This window comes from Kryptolebias marmoratus, linkage group LG21, assembly GCF_001649575.2.
Source record: "Kryptolebias marmoratus isolate JLee-2015 linkage group LG21, ASM164957v2, whole genome shotgun sequence".
NCBI classification, from domain to species: domain Eukaryota; kingdom Metazoa; phylum Chordata; class Actinopteri; order Cyprinodontiformes; family Rivulidae; genus Kryptolebias; species Kryptolebias marmoratus.
This window is the reverse complement of record NC_051450.1, coordinates 17,203,418-17,220,031: the sequence shown is the minus strand read 5'-3', so window position 1 is coordinate 17,220,031 and position 16,614 is coordinate 17,203,418. Positions and strand designations below refer to the sequence as shown.

The 16,614-nt window shown below is 37.3% G+C and overlaps 1 protein-coding gene across 10 annotated transcripts in view; it reads left to right on the top strand.

Annotated features, from left to right (window-relative positions):
* eya1 (EYA transcriptional coactivator and phosphatase 1) overlaps positions 1-16,614 on the top strand; it is a 64,383-nt gene that overhangs the window by 10,519 nt on the left and 37,250 nt on the right. For 9 of the 10 annotated variants that reach the window (XM_017406630.3, XM_025003846.2, XM_025003845.2 and 6 more), the window contains exon 3: positions 13,143-13,442. The exons of the other annotated variant lie outside the window; for it this stretch is intronic. The gene's annotated coding sequence lies outside the window, so the exon portion shown is untranslated. The remainder of the gene's footprint in view (positions 1-13,142; positions 13,443-16,614) is intronic. 10 annotated transcript variants of the gene reach the window in all.

Here is a 16,614-nt window from a genome sequence, read left to right as displayed (position 1 = left end):
TTTATTTCAACACAGGATACAGCACTTGAGTCACATTTTTGCCCCCCACAAAATACTAAACTAACTTCACCAAAAACAGGATAAATGTGTATTATTGATTTGTTGTGGATGAAGTCACAAATGTTTCTGTTTTGTTGCAACTCCTTACACCTTCTACTTTAGGCTAAAACATTTTTAAGCTATCTGAGCAGTTTTGCTTAATAAACATGATCAAACATGGACTGAAAAAGAGAGTTTTCAGTTGAAGTGGAAATATAATTGGGTAGCTTTGGTGTCAACGTAAAACCAAAGCCCACAAAGATTAACTGCCCCTCAAACTAACAACGTCGACTTTTGCTGCGTCTGTTTTTGTCCTTCTTTGCATAAACAAAAGATGTGAAACCTGATATGTCCATGTTTGAATGTAGCTGCTCATCTGTAATATCTGGCTGACCACTAATGTTCAAATTAAGTCAAATTTTGTGACAACCTCAACTGAACAGAAAGTATGCATGCACTTTAAATCTATAAAGTTTTGTTTTGTAACTAAAATGATGAGCAAGTAACAACAAACAGAACTATTTTATAAGTTGTTGTAAAAATATATCAGTTTGATGTAAACATGATTATTTATTTTGAATTCTATTTAAAGTATAATCAACCAACATAGTTGTGTTTAATGTACATGGATCAATAAAACAGAGTTTCACAATGTAAGATTTAAATTTGATAGCTATTATGCCATAAAAACAGAAATCAGTTAGCAAAACTTGTCTTGTTAAAAGCTTAATATAAGACGGTACATAATAGTTAAAGTGGCCACAATAATGTATCAGAGTTTCAGTCATTTAATTAACTGTATTGAATAACTTTCACTGAAATACTCTTGGTTTCTTGCATAAATAAATTGATTTACAAAAGACACTGTATCTACATGGGCATGCTGTTTTTGAGTTTTAAATTAAAATCAAAAATAGATTAAAGAGACACAGTTTTACACAAATTATTTGTTTCTCATTGCGGATGTTCATGCCTTCAGCTTTGGAACAAAATCCACCTGGTTTGATGAAGATAATAAGAAATTAATTCCTCATTCATGCCTGTGATTTGTTGTCATAAGAGAATAATACCTTTCCCTTCTTTCAGCACTCAAACTTTTTAAATGTCCTGGAGGAGTTCCTGTTTGAGTCCCAAACCTACTGAGATCTCCTAATGAAGGCTTTACCTTCCAGGCAAGCATATTTCTCCAAATGACAGTAATTTACATATGATGTATTTAGAGAAGAAGAGGGCAGGCTAATTCTATTTGGAGATTTTCCTTTGTTTTAGGAGTCATTAGCAGCTAGCTGAAATCTAATTTTTACAATTTCATCAGGCCATCTTGGAAAGCCTCTGTGAGCTCATCAGAGAGGAGCATTTATTGCTAAGTGTTCTCTATTGCATTAGCACACAATAAAGCGGCCAGGGACTGCTACAGACGTTTATGCGGAATCCAGTTAACACTCTGCCAATTCGTTTTTTATTGGAACACAATCAATTTTTATTCATTTTAAAGCCAGAATGCTTTCTTTCATTGTGTGCCTACTCTAGCTTATTATGCCCTAAACTAGTTACCCAGTTGTTTTCACAAAATGCAAATGTTTATGTTAAGGATTTCCTTTTCAAAACTTAGACCTGGTATACATACTGTCCCTACTATGAATTAAATAATATAATTTATGTAGTTGCAATGAGAAATAGGTCTGTGAAATAGGTGGAAATATCTGTCTTAAACTTTAATTCTTGGATCAAATCTGCTCTTTGCAACAATTAAGCCCTTTTTTAGAAAATGTTTTATTTTTTTATCTTTACTGGCTTATAAAAAAACATTTATACACACAATATAAAAAAGTCAGTTTTGTTCCTGAAAAAGGGCTAAACAAACTGATCCAGTGTTTGCAATTCAAAATCAGAAATATTTGAAACCTAACTGTAAAAAGTTTCTTTGTTAAGAGAGATAGGACTATTCAAATCAGCATTTAGACTCTTTCCTCCAAACCTCAATATTTAATATACATCATTCTTTTAAAGTACTGTGAAAGCTATTTCCCTCTTAACAATGTAATGTTTTAAAATCTTAAATAAATGTTTCCTACGGCTGTTTTTAAACCATAAATATCTAATTTTTTTAAAATGTTCTGTGTAACTGTAGTTGCAGTGTTTTTGTTAAATGTTAATATCCTCCCTGTGTTTTTTAAAGTAAGAAATGTTTCTGGAATCTTGTTAAAACTAGACTAAAATTAACACAATGTTGAAATGACATCTGTTGCTCCGTGGACTGATTGAGCCTGACATAGCTTATTTATGACTCTGTGACAGAAATTAAAGTTCTGAAAGCAAATTGAGCTCATTGCACAGCCCGATTGTGACTCTCTTTGCAAATGTTTGATTTTTACCTCGATCTAAACTTGCGTCCTCCATCACAGACAATTCACATCTTTGCAGACACACCTTTAAGTGTTTCTGTTGTGTACTCATTATTTGTTTTGTTGCTTGCGTAGAGAGCCGAGATGTGTGGTGGAAGGGCATCTTAAGTCGTCTCAATGTGAGCTGTATGAGTGCCTCTTTACTGCGATGGAATAATTAGAGGGCCTAAGTGCTCCTGGAGCAAAGACAAACCTAGATACCCTCTTCCTCTCGTTCACTAAGATGGTCTTTAATGGCCCCCCATTTGACTCAGATATCATTTATTGTTTGGTATCAGGTGTACACCTTGTAGCAATCACCATTTGCACTAAAGCACATTGTAGGTTAACTGTAATGTGTGCCATACTTCTTTTCCTTCATTTTTAACCTCTTCTGATGTCTTTTGTGTAAATTACCCAAATTTACATATGTGTGTGTGTGTGTGCTTGAAAATGTTCATTTTGTGTGCACAAATATTTTCCTTCTCCAGTTTTGTCGTCTCTAGAATGCCTTCGACAGTTATCATTGATCTGTCCATGCTCAGTGGGATCCATTAAAAAATGTATGGGCTTCTGTGCATTACCAGTGCACTCTACTGTCCTCTGGCCATTAGATGAGTAAGGCGTGGGGCCCTCGTGGCTCAGGGACCTCAGAGGTCTTTGGGCTTTCATTTAATTAAATTACCCATAATGAAAACTCCCATAATGAGATTAATTTTAATTATTCATCAGTGACCGATTTGAGAGAGAGGCTGCATTAATAATCCATGAAAGGGCGAAACATTTTTCAATTCATCGCCTTTTCCTTTTGTTAAAGGTGCAATTTATTAAGTGCTCTGCAGCTGCTAGATGTCCTGTTGGTAAAGAAGTTGGACTTCCAGCCTCAGAGGTCAGTCAGAGGGGCTACTGCTTCACTGTCATTTGAAATCTGCGTGATAATACTAAAAAATATCACCAGTATGTCTGTTCCATCTGAGAAGATTTATCCACATGGCTGCAAACAAGCTGGCACAGTTTTACTTTCATCAAACCTTTATGGATTTTATATCAATACCTACGGCAGATAAGCAATCACAATTATGCCACTAATTCTTTGTTGATGTTTGTATCCCTCCATCAGATTAGCATGTTGATTCCCCCAGTGTGTGCACACTAGACGACTTTGGTGGCTGGCCAACAGAATTGGGGAGGATTGTCGGCTGTCGCACTGTGTGAAACTGCAATTAGCTGCCTTGTAATGTACTTTTTGAGTTCCCAGGCAGCTAGAATAGCGCGGTCCAAATCTGCAACACGATACGTTCTTGAAAACAACAGATATTGTGATTTAAATGAGCGCATTTTACATGTTAGGTTTGGCGTGAACTGAACACACAAAGCAGCCGAAGTGGCTTTAGGCAGGAGACAAGAGTGTCATTGGGATGGTGAGCTGGGTGCATTTATCGGGCCTTCATCAATACCCAATTAATAATTCAGGCACAGTCTGGGGCTTCTTTAGGACAGGGTTTCAGCTAGCTTGTAATTTTGTAAATTGCGTAGTCATCATGCAGGGAATCAGTCAAGCTTCTCGGAGAGTCACAGCTATGAATCTACAGGATTAAATTAACAGGTACAGGAGCAGTTCAACCCAAATGTGAATGTAAGCTAGTCAGATAGTTACATACCAGAAGACAAGCTGTTAAAGATTACTATAGTGCAACCTCTTGAAAACACTTTTGAATAAAAAAAACCTAATCTGAAACACTCAGCAAACCTGCACAGAATCTGTGAGCGCTTTTACAGCACGAGCAAGAAAAAGATTTAATATTACAGGCGTTTTATTAAACTTAAATTAGTTACAACTTAGAGAAGGCAAATGTTATAGCCAGAACTGCCCAATTTAGTGTAAAAGATGTATTTTATGTAAACAGTGACTTTGCATACATTAAAACAATTTGCAAGATATCAGTATCTATGTGCAAAGATAAAGGAAGCAATAAAGGAAGAAGGCTAAAGTAAGACACACAGGTGCACACAGTATTTGTGGTTATAAATATTACACAGTGAGGTTTTGCATCATGCTATAAAGAAGCAATTCACAACTGTTTTGGCCAAAGAGCGAACAATGATTTCCACATTTATATAAAACCGATATTCAGAAAGTGAATTTTTGCTACACAATTTGTCTCCTTCTTTGGACTTTGTTGCAGGCCTGAAATGCAAGAAGCGATGCATATTAAAGGAAATAAAGTAGTTGAGGCAAAACACAAAATATGTTTGACTCATCTTATCTGGACTATTATTAAAGTGAAAGTAAATATAAGAAAAACTCTGTTTTCTGTAGTTGATACAAGTAGTTTTTTTCCCACTGAGCTATTTTCAGTTCAGTTTTACTGGATAAAAAAAAGCTTTATTGGGGCTTCATATGTTTAAAAAAAGACAATGTTTCCATTGACTGTGATAGACTAAAAGCCTCTGTGAACAAAGCATACCTGCAGCTTTGCAGTCACTGAGTCACAAAGAGGAAGAGAAACTCACACACAGTTACATGTTTTCCCATCCTCTGCTTTTTGATGATCCACCTTGGTCCTGAGGTGGATCATTGTTACAAATGCAATGTTTATTTTGGAGTCAGAGGCAATCCTCCGGATAACTGGAACTTCTTTGTTGTGGCTCCATTTGTGGATTTAACAAATGTGCTGCTTTTGATGAATCATATGCTCAGCAATTAGAGGACTGTAGAAGTTTATCACATCTTCTCTATCTGCCTGTGGCTTCCTAAAGATTAATCAGGAAACCGCCCATACTAAAGCGATAATTTAACTGTAATCCACAGAACTGAAAACGTAATTGAACTGTCAAAAGTGTCAAGCACAGAGTTCAAGAAGAGATATCCCTACAGGCATTTGGCAGCAGGGAGAAGTTTAACTCCAGTTTCAAAATGTCTTGCTCTCTTTCTGCCTTCAGCTTTTTCTTTTTCTTTGTAGTTTGCACTTAGTAGAAACTGTATTTTGTGTTAAGTTGAGTGAGTACAATGTCAGCTTCTTCAAGTCCCAGGGCTTTGTAGATTTAAAGAAAAGACAGGATTTAGGGAAAAACGTGACTAACTCTTGGTTAACAAACGTAGATTCAAAAAGATAAGTCTTCAAAAAGGATTTAAAGAGGCTACAGAACAGACAAGAGATGAACTTGGGCTTTATTTGTATTAATCTGAATCATTTCAGTATGTTAACTTATAGCATAAACTAAATTAAGCTTTTTAATGTAATAGTTCAGATCTTTGAAGTGGGGTTCTGTGAAAGGTAATGAACAATCATTATCTTACCTGCTGTTGATAGCTCTTTGAACAGCCTCACTTCGGAGAAATAGAATTTAATTTTGAATGAACTGATGAGCTAATGGCTAGTCCGAGACCCAAAAATATTGCTGCTGTCCTAACACAACTCCAGTTTGAATTTTTTTCAAAAAAACTTGTTCATTTGAGCATTATTTTAGGAACCACTGCACTGCTGTCATTTTTATATTACCCCTTTATTTACACAGAATTCTGTGCTTAAATTTTAAGCTCAAATAACAGCAGCAGCAGCTAGCTGTAGCGCTGCAGCTCTGTGCACCTCTGACAATATTGTCAACATTAGTTTAAAGACTTATAAAATATATTTACATGAACTGGTATGAAAATTTTTGGGTCTGGAGCTGTTTTAAGATGGCACACTCCAACTGAGGCCATTCCTAAAGCCATCTACAACAGGTAAGACATTATTTGTTTATAACCTTCCACAGAACCCCACTTCAAATAATATGAACTTTCTCTTTAACACACATAAATCAAACCTGATAATACATTTTCATCGTCATTTTCTCATGTTTACTTGTTGTTTCCTTGCAGGTTGTACTTATGAAAATGTTTTCTCACATGCTTAAAAGAAAAAAAATAGTTTTTCTTTCTTTTCTCTATTTTATTATCTTTATTATTATTTTGTTTAACATTAACCTGACCATATCTGCTGGCTAATTTATGGGGCACACTATAAAAACAGATATTCATTTTGCTCAAATCAGTTCAAGTTCAGCAAGAGGATATTTTTACACAAATACAAAGGCAGAGTGTATTGCAAATTCCATTTCCTCCTAGAGGAAGTCACTTTTTAGCTGGAAAACTGCTGCTACAACCACCTCAAGAGGAAACAAACATGGCATATCATTAGGCTCTATTGGTGTCTCTCACAATGATGTGCTTGTGCAAAAAAAATATAAGCTTTATCAGGAAGTTTCACGTCCCGGTGGAAGGAGGATGACAGTTTTATGAAATAGTGAATTGTTCGGTTGCTCCTGGTTTTTCTTACGCCTTGCTCAGATGATACTTTCTTTGCTTATTTTTTCATATTTAAATCACTTGGACAGCTCTTCCTCTTTACTAGATATTGATATTACTAAAGCGGCTCTCTAGAAAAAAACAAAAGAATGAAAGACTGTCTTTCTTACTCATTACGACTGCAGTAACAAGTAGCAGACACATGCGCAGAGGTCACCAAGAACCGCTCCTTGTCATATTCTTTAACCGCAAATGTAAATTATTTATTTCAGAACTTAATATCACTTCCAAAGTGCCTTCAACTTTAGCATGATTGGAAGTTCCTGTAGTTTTCGAAGCTGCTTGTAATTTAGTTTACACAATCGTCAAGAGCATTTTAACTGTTCAGCTCATGTTTGCCACAAAAATATGAAATAATTAACTGCTGCACAGATAATCAAAGCGTACTTTTAATGCATATGGACAAGAATTCAGTGTCAACTATTATCCCAGATGTTAAGTCAGGAGTTAAATATTACTGAAAGCTGGTGTTCAGTGGCCGTGCCTATTCATCACTGCAAACACACAACCTGTGTTCACTTGCACTTCCCGATTTGAGAACAAATGCGGTCTTAGGTTCAATAGACGTTATCTTCCAGTATTGGTAGTGTACTTCAGAAGTAGGCCAATTAATGGTCAGAACCAATTAACTGATCATCATATTAATTGGCTGATGCCTGTGCATACTGGGTCGATTAGCAAACAGGAAAAAAGAAGAAGCAGCGGCTGCTAAAGCCAGCTCACAGCAGCCCACTGAATTGTTCTTTTAAGCAGTATTTTTTTTTCATATGTAATTTTATATATCCAAGTCCTGTTAAATATTTATTGAGTTAAGCTATTTTTTATCAAACAGATAAACAAAACATATTGGCCCAAACAAACAGAAACTCAGTATTCTATATTCAGATTTCTAAATCTGATACCGGTCTACTTTACGCACCTCTTTATCTATGTGTGCTAGCTGCTAGCTGGTTGATAATAACCCTGGCTTAGATATCTGAGCCTGAGCTCTTCTATCGTTCCAAACATGTCATCATAACTCGAATGAGTAAATGTATTCTGTTAGTAAGACCAACCCTGGGCTCGCACAGCACTTCCTCCTTTGTAGCTGAGTTTAGTCACTGAGCAGAACGGCACAGACCCAGCCTAAGTGTCTTTCATCTGGCCAATTCAAACAGACGTCTGACCCCAGACATTTGCCTAATGTGTTTTTGTTATGTGGACTCCTGGCTTCACAAATGTCACAGTAGCTGGACTGGTGGGGGTTTGCTAAGTGAGTCTGGGAGGGGGGGGGGAGACAGAGAGTCGGCCCGAGGGAGGGGGCGACTGCAAGGCCACAGTTATGTGTATAACCTCTGCGTTTTGCTCTCTAACCTATGGGGAGTTGGTGGTGTGCTGAACATAAGTTCTGGTGATGACTGTGGCCCAGACCCACTGCACCCCTTCTGATCCGCGGCCCGGCTCCCAGCACGCTGCTGACCCGGGCTGCACCAGAAAGAAGCCAAATCCCAGACACTTGGGGCTCGCCTGACAAATGCTGCCATTAGAGAGGTGTTGAAAATTTATTACCAAACATATTGGTATTTTAGGGTGCAGCTGATTTTGATTTAGTGGTGTTGCTGTTGAGTCTGCATTTGAACAAGAATGTCAGATTACTACCAAACCAGGAAAAAAAAAAAAAACTCCTACTACAGTGTTCACCTACTGATATTAGGTATATTATTTTTGTAAACATCAGTTTCTGAAAAAAAGTTGATGATGTTTTGCAAAAGCATCCTAATAGAAGTGAAATGAGAGCAGGTAGGTTAATTATTTATAAAAAAATTAACCCTTTTTAATGAAACTAAATTAAATTTAAGTTCAACACATGTAAATAAATAGGATTTTTTTTCTCTAATATTTTTTCAACCATAAATGTTATTCCACAAAAAAGAACAAATTCTGCAGTATATAGTGAGTTCAAATGCTCCTGTATCACCCCTTTTTTTTATAATTGTATGCCGTTTAGAAACATAACAGATCAAATCTGGCCTGTCTGAACAACATTTCATCCTTGTTTTATTTTTTTTTTAATCAGGCGGAAATATCTGAAAATTACTGTAAGTTCTTTGGCACTCAAATGTTAGAACCTTGTGTCCTGATGTCTGAGTTTAAGCCAAAACTGTTGTTTATATAATTACTGTGCAGAAACACAAACAGAGCCAGGATTTACAAGAAGTGTTGAATTCAATCTAGACAAAGCAGAATCCAGTGAAGATTATAAATATATCAAGCCAACCACATTTAGGTTTATAATTTGGCTGAACTGACTCTTATTAATGGCTTTATCTTGCCACAGGATATATATATATTCTATGTGTAATGCCTTCAGTGGTGCTTCTAGTCTCACAAAGGTCTCATTCTGAGTTATAGGTCTCTGATGTGTGCTTGTTTGGCTCTTTTGGGCTCACCGGAGAGCAATAAAATATCTGTCTGTGGATTTTCAGGGCCCTCATAGACTTTCCCCAGGTGTGCTTCAGGGGTCGTAAACCATACTTGCCTCTTATGGTACATTCATTGACAAATGTGTCCGCAGAGAATCTTGAACAACACATTAGTTAGTACGCAGTGAGACAACTGCAAAACATAGTAATTGCTTTTGTAAATTGTGTGAGATCTCTCCAACGTTGTGTTCTAGCTCACATTTCTATTGTTGCATTTTAAACAGGACGTACGAAAAATGTGCATTTCGCTTGATTTAAAACACCCTCGCCTTGTTGTGTTTGGAACCAAGATGGCTGCAACAATAAGGTCACTCGGTTAATTTAAGCTTGTGACGTTCACGGAGGTTAACCATTTCCTTTGTCCCCTGCTGTCTGTGGAGGAAAGCTTCATGATGAAGTATGCTGCTGCTCCCCGAAGGAAGCGCACCAATGTGATGTTTGTTTATGAAAAATTCAGTCTTCACTCGCAACTTTCATTCACCACTTGAAAGCACTTGACTTGCTTCTAATTTTCTTTGAGGAGCTTCAAATTTATCTGTCTGCACTGTCAAAACCGTTTTTTTTTTCTTTATGGTGACAACGTATCATCACTGATGATTTCCTTTAGAGCTAAATGAAAGCTTTGTAGATAGACAAATTTTATACTGTGTACGCTGTAAAAACAAAGTCATTTGAAAATAAAGGCCCGGGCATTCCTTGGAGGAATGCACATCCCCCATCACCTTCCGTGCCAAAGTTTTAGACTAGAATGATCTTATGTTGAAAAAATGATGGAGTTGTAGCTGTTTTGGTCAAACCTTAAAAATAATGCAATATTGTAAGACGTCACACTCACAGTATGTGTTGTGAATGACTCTCAGCTACTACCACATCAAATTTTAGCTCAATATGTATACAATTAACAGGGTTATAGCTATTTTAGTGTTGGCTAAGTTTAACTAGCAGGTGCAGCCTTTGTTGAACTGGATTGACTTCGAAGGTTAATCAGTTATAGATCTGTATCCAACAATTACTTCCTGCATGTTTTAATAAAATTCATCTGTAAGATGTACATTGAACAAATACTTCTTGCATGTTTTATTAGCTCTTGAGACATTTTGGTGACAGACATGGGCAAAAACATTATTGCCCACTTTTGCATTTTGACAGCAGGGGATAACCACGGTAACTTTTATGTTTCTTTTCAAAATAATACAGGTTTTGTATTGTTTAGCTGTGCTTTGGCCTAAATGTTGCATTTGCCATACAAGTTTTAAGTTTTCCTTTCAATTATGTTTTTTTTTTTTTTTGGATTTTCTTTTAAGTTAATAGTTGAACACTTCACCTGGTAATCCCTGTAAAAATATACGAAACTGTTTATTTGTTCAAAGTTATCCAACAGGGTTGATTGGGTAATGCTCTACGGAGACGTATGTCAAAAAAGGAACCTGATCCTTCTCGACGTGTGACACTGAATAAACACTGTAGTAGCTCTATCCAAACAATGTTGCAGTATATGCATATGAAAATATTGCAACTGTGTCACCAGAGCGTGAGCATTTCGTTTCATCTGCACCATTTGATACCTCGTCGCACAGTTCCTCATTTTTTCCGCACTGTTTATATATTCTTAATCAAGCCAAGTGAACCCGCTTCACAAAGACGGTGGAACGACAAAATGAAGAAGTCACTAAAAAAGGTCTATTTAAATTTACATCCATTCTTTATCTTAAAACCTGGATCCTTTGTGTCCAACTAAGTCTCTGAGGGGATAACCTGTTGGCAGAAAAGGACAGTTTACATCTCTCTTCACTCTAAATTGCAGGCAGGCATCCCTGCAGCCCCACATGAAGACCATTGAGTCCCATCAAGATAATCCTTAATAAAGAACGGCTTCTCGTTTAATCTTAGCTCACTTCTCCAATTTCTTCCTTGATATAGTTTTTGGCAAGTGCTTTTTTAGCGCTTATGTCAGTTGAACCGTATCATTGCGTCTTTTGTTATCTTCTATTAGAGAGGAATTCAAGGTTTTTGTAGCTGCACATTTTATTGTTTTTAATGTTTGTTTGTTTTTTTACTTGCACACCTGAGTTCTTTAGAAAACATTGTAGTTCTCTTAAACTGTATAATTTTATATTTGTGTCACTCTCTTTTACAGACTCCATAGCTCAAAACAATAACAGTTTTAACTTCAAAGCTTAATTTTCCCTGTTTAACTCTTTACGCTCGACGCTCTCTAATTTAATACTGCGGAACATGAAAATAGTGAAGTAATCACAAGTCATTCCCAGTAAAACTGCGAGGCTGATTGAAGCTTTGGTTGGAAACGCACTGTGCAGCGCTGCGTTCAGGACTGTACGGGGGGAAAATCTGAGTTTAGTCAGTGAGACATAAACAACTCCGTGCATAATTATACTGTGCAATTTGAAAATAACTCACTTGCAAAATTGCATCTCCGTCTAATTTCATACGGCTGCTTATTGACATAGAGAGTCCCTGCTTAAACACAGTAACGTAATTGGCACGTGTTCCTCGCTGCTATTAGAAATAGCTACCTGAGAGTCCCCCAGCATCTATTATTAGTCAATTGAGTTATCAGCAATCTGTTCAATGTGCAATATATTTCATGCTCCGATGCTGTAATGTGAGCTTGTAGATTTTACCTGTGGGCTGTTGGTTTAAGAGAGACAGCAGGACTTTTTATTTTTTTTATTTTTGGAGCACGTTTGTATAATTACTGCAGTGTATTTAAATCAGGAGATTGAGGTCAGCCCTTTGTTGGTCATTGTGACCTGTCCACAAATAATCAAGAACACAAACAAGTAATTCAGTACTAAGTTTTAATAATCATGATAATTCAGTGGGGTTGTTTTGTTTCTCAACATTAAGTGGCTGGTAGGAAAAAGAAAATTGCCAGCCTAACCACTAACACAGCACACTATTCTTCCAGGCCTGGGTGTTTTTTCTCTCTCACCACCTTTTTACCATAGCAAATGTATGATTTCCTCTCTCCTCGTGCTCATTTGTCAGCATTGCAATCGGTATTTCATCTGCGCTTTTATGACGCGGAAATTAAACAAATTTCTTAACGGTTCATTGGTATCTTGACCATTTTATACACACAACTGATATTCTTAGAAATAATGTCATGACATATTGTAGCAAAATCTGTTCAAGCCTCATCATCAGCTTGAATAAATCACCAGTTTTAGCTCATCAGTAGCAGTGCGGCCTTGTGTAGCAGCTTTGCACAGTTGAAATAATAACCTGGAGCAGACAGAAGGCAATCATTACCTCGCACACAGACGCTGTGTGTATGTGTTGACGGAGGACTTCCACTAGAGTGCTGTGGAGACGGGCAAAGCCTAGCCACTCGGCCGCTGTTAAACCTCTGGCTCCCCATCACCTAAGCTAATGACCTAGCCCCCCTGTCTGCCCTCTGAAGTCCTTCTGTGACAGAAAGAAATCCATCTTTGACCCAGAGCTCACAAGAGAAAGCAAAGCAAAAAAAAAAAAAAAAAGTGGTTTGTGGTGGGAATAAAAAATGAGCACAGCAAAAACAAGATAGAGAAACGGGGATAGAGAGAAGAAAAGTTTGAGCCCTCAGGGTGTGTGAGCATTGGAGAGATCTGCCATTTCATTGTCTTTAGTCTCCACTGATACAATCTGGAGAGGACTCTTTGGCTTAAAGCTGGGAGTGAATGACATATGGGGCGCTTGTGTGAGGCTCAACTCCCCTGTGCCTCCTCCAGCCCCAAAGTCTTCCTGTGAGAGCACCGAGCAACTTTTTCTGCTTTTTCAAACAGCAGCAGCAGAAGCCTCCCTCTCCCTCCCTTCATTCACTGCTTTCCTCCCTCCCTCCCTCCCTCTCTGCTGCCCTCACTCTCGCTCTTTTTTTTTTTTTTTCCCCCCTCTCTTCTTCCTCAGACACTCACCAGTCACCGCCTGAAGCTGTAATCGGACAACTCTCTTTCTCGAATACGACAGAGTCTCCTGAGATACCGCGCTGCATGGGCTCAATGGGTTCCAACACCTAAAATGAAAAAGAAAAAAAGCAGCCTTGCAGTTTACTTTTCTTGTGATTCCACCTCCACTCTGAGACGTGGTTAGAAAAAGAGTGCTGTCCTTTCCTGCCGGACTGCACAGCGTCTCTCCTCCAAGATTTCTCTTTTTTTCAAGCGAAGACATAAGAGGAGATAAACACACTGGGATTCATCTATTATTGCAGTGAGTATGGCTTTAAATTATTTGTGACGTTTGACATTTTGATTTCGTTTCAGTGTGTGTGTGAACGTGTTTGGAATTGTCTGATTTAGCTGATAAATTTGTGTTAAAACTTAAACTCCATTTTTTTCCTAAAATTCAAAAAAAGGGTGTTAGTAATTAAATTACCTGTAATTATTTGTTAGGATTTAAAGCAAAGCCTAATACGTCTCAGTTATTTAACAAAATCTAAACCTGTAGAGCTGTTCAAATTTTTTATTTTTAATACTAATATTAAAGTAAAAGTGTAAATCATTGGAAGAAGATTTTAAAATAGTTTAGTTTAAAATAGTGTTTCATATTACCAAAATAAATGATTCACTTGTAATTGTAAAAAAAAAAATACACAATCTTCCGTTTTATATAAATAGATTTGCATTTTGTTTTATTTTTGTTAGAAAAAACAAACAGAAAATAGATGTATATATTTCCAAATATTGCAGTTTCCATTAAAAAATAATTACCTCATTGTTTTATTGTTTTCTAATTAAAAACAAACATTTTCACTTGGTTTGAAATTAAAGCAAATATATCTAAATCTTTTCAACTTGCTTTATTTTACATTTGGTATAAAGAAAGGAAAGGCCCGTTGTATTTTGCAGTATAGTTGATTTTCTCCTGGCAGAAGCAATAACACCAGCGCAGTTAGAGCAGCTGACATCTAATGCCATCTGCTGAGGCCAGGAATGCTGCGAGGAGACCTGAAAGCCTCCCGGCGTCTGACCAGGACAACAGGCCTCGCCTCCCAGCCGCGCTGCGCCTTCGCTCGCCGTGACGATGACTCACCCGATGTAATCACCAGCCCCACTAATTGAAGGACCAATTCCTGCGTTTGATCGCAAGCTTACATCTTAGAGTTAAAAAATTATCATGTGGGACATTTTTTTTTTTTTTTTTTTAGAAGTTGGCCTTTTATTCTTGTTTCCTTTTTCACCCTCTAATTTATTTTTTTTCCTTTTCTTGGTGTTTACAAAAGTGTGTGTTGATGACAGAGATGAAATGAAGAGGTTAGGATAGGCTTGTGAGCCAGCCTGTCTGTAAAGTTGCCTCCGTTCCATGAGAACAAACATGACAGCGGTCGTGGAAATGCCTGCTGCAGCTATTCACACACAATAACCTTATTTATCTAATTAACAGATAAAGAACGGGGCCGATTTAGGCCTGTTTGCTCTGCGTATTTGCGTCTCCCTGCCTGGCTGCAGCGCTTCATGCATGTGCAGCAGCAGTGTGCGCCGGTGACGGTGGCATTGTTTGCCCAAGGACTGATCCCTTCCGTATTGGACGTGTCTAGCCGGCCAGGCTCTTAGTCTGGAGATTGAAAATGGTGAAAGACACAGAGCGCTAAATGATCCAGCCTCTTTCAGCTAGTAGAAGGGAAGATGGGGGGGTTAAAAATAGAGCCCAGGAGAAGGAAGAAGGAAGTAGGGACCTTCTATTAAGTAGCCTTCAGTAGGTGATTAGTGGGCAGGGGTTGTTTACTAAATACCGTGGGGTGTTGTTTTGTTAACACACTTTTCAAATATGTGGTTGAAAGAACAGGAAATTAGATTTCTGACTATTTCCATTACCACTCCCTAATCACTAATATCCTTTTCTGGGTGTATTTATAAATATGTCTATGTGTGGATCATTGTAAATTAGCCTCAGCACTTTTATTTTAAAAGTAAAAAAAAAAAAAGAAATTCTAAATATACAAATTAAGTATCTTCTCTCTTCAACATATTGATCTTTATTTTATAAATGACAGACTCAACGCTCGAGTTAGAAGCATTACGTGACAAAATCATTAGGATTTGTCCCTTGACCTGCTTTCAGGTTTTTTTCTTGTAAAGTCTCCCTCGCTCTGCAGTGGTCACGGTGGTCGGGCAAGTTGTGATAAAATATCCACCTTAAATCTTGTTTGATGGCCCCCTCAAAGGCAAAGTGGCCTTCTGGAAATAATTTTGAAGGTTGGAGAGCGCCGTATTAACAGATTTAATGTAGCCGTGGTGTGAACTGCTGGAGAACCGTGTTGGATTAATCCAAATAAAAGAGACAAACTGCAGGTCGACAAGCAACGTCTTGTGATTTTTGTGCTTTGGTTATTTTTAAAAAATCTACATTGATTTTAAACCTTCTGTGAGGTCATTTTAGATCTGATGAAATTTAAATTTTTGTGAAAAATTTAGCATGGCTGGTCACTTTATTACATTTTTATCAAAGATGCTATAAATTAAATTTTAAATCAAGTAAAAAAAAAGGTTCCTTATCGTAATTTCAATTTTTTTGTTTTTTGTGTTTTGTTTTGTAAAAGGTGAGCAATAGCCTCATGAAATGTTTTAACTTTTTAGAGTAAAAAACTAAATTCAGTCAGTTTAGCATTGCCTTTGTTGGAGGCAGTCATTTCTTTGGCCACGTACAGAGACACAAATGAAGTGTAGCATTTTGTAAACTCTGCCTCACTCCATTCACATCTGTGTCCAATTGTTGTCTGCATCTACATTCTTTGCGAGTGGATTTATTTTTCCTGGGCCACCATGTGGATTCAGCTGACCAGCTTAAGTGGGGATTAGCTGTTTTAAAGTTAAATTTTGATTAAAGTGTTGTTTTGCAAAGGTTGTAACAGACATGAGTTGAGTAAACAGAGAGATTCTATGGGAGTAGAACTATGGGAGATGTATTTGAAGTGTATAAAAAGAAATTCTTGATTTTTTTTTTCTGAGTTGACAAATTTTGCATTTAAAATGGCACGATCTGTATGAATCAACAAACTGTTGCATAGGTTTAAAAAAAAAAAAGATTTGCTGCAGATTAGACGCCCTGCATGCTGTGATGATTTATGCTAAAAGCTTGGCTGTGGTTATATTTACCTTTGTAAATGCAGGTCTTGAAATAAGTAAAGCAAAACGAAAAGGCTGGCAAACCAGCGTGAAAGAAGCTTGTTGTGGCACTTTGTCTTCTTGATGACTCTTCCAGCGCTTCATCTCGCCGGGCTTTGTTCTTGGCAGCTTCAAAGACCTGGCTGTTCAGGTTGAAGTAAGATGCACATCAAATATGCTGAATGCAGACCCCCTTTTTTTAAAAACAATAAATATTTAGTGGTGAAGAAAAAGAAATGGTTTGTTTTTGGGGTTAAATCTGGGCTCCTCTCACTCCA